Source organism: Corvus brachyrhynchos, unplaced genomic scaffold, assembly GCF_000691975.1.
Source record: "Corvus brachyrhynchos isolate BGI_N302 unplaced genomic scaffold, ASM69197v1 scaffold122, whole genome shotgun sequence".
NCBI lineage: Eukaryota > Metazoa > Chordata > Aves > Passeriformes > Corvidae > Corvus > Corvus brachyrhynchos.
Window position 1 is genome coordinate 291,377 of NW_008236778.1, and position 676 is coordinate 292,052.

Sequence of the window (676 nt, forward strand, 5' to 3'; positions counted from 1 at the left end):
CAGGGCGGAGGGCCCCTCTCAGCTGGGGCTCCTCTCGAGGCTGAGCAGCCCCGGCTCCCTCAGCCTGTCCTGGGCACGGATCTCTCCAGGCCCTTCAGCATCTTTGTCACCCTCCGGGAGCTCCGTGTCCCTGCTGTGCTGAGGATCCAGAGCTGCACACAGCACTCCAGAGGTGCCTCCCAGGGCTGGGCAGAGGGGCAGGATCCCTCCCTGACCTGCTGGGAAGGCTCTTCCTGATGCCTCCAGTATGTTGTTGGCCTTCTTGGCCTCTGGGTCACAGTGCTGGCTCAGGGACAGGCTTTTATTAATTTCTGAGCAGTCATCTGGATCCTCAGTATTGAATTTTGCATGTGTAGTGCAAAAGAAATTTGCTGTTCATGCTTTCATTGCCAGGTTTTCAGGTATTGGCAACTTAAATCTCTGCTTCTGCAAATACTTCACATCTCTTTTTGCTATGGGTATCTCAGTCCCAGGGATTTTTGTTCATTTGGGTTTTATATATACAGATTTCTGTAATACAATTTTTAAATCAATTTCTCCTGTTTCTCACAGAAAATGTTTTAAAAAACTATTTAACAGCAATTACAAATGGTTGTAGTAATTCCCATCAGACATTGTGAACATCATTCCATCATTCCCAAAATAAGAAAGACATTGAATTGTTGGAGCAAGTCTA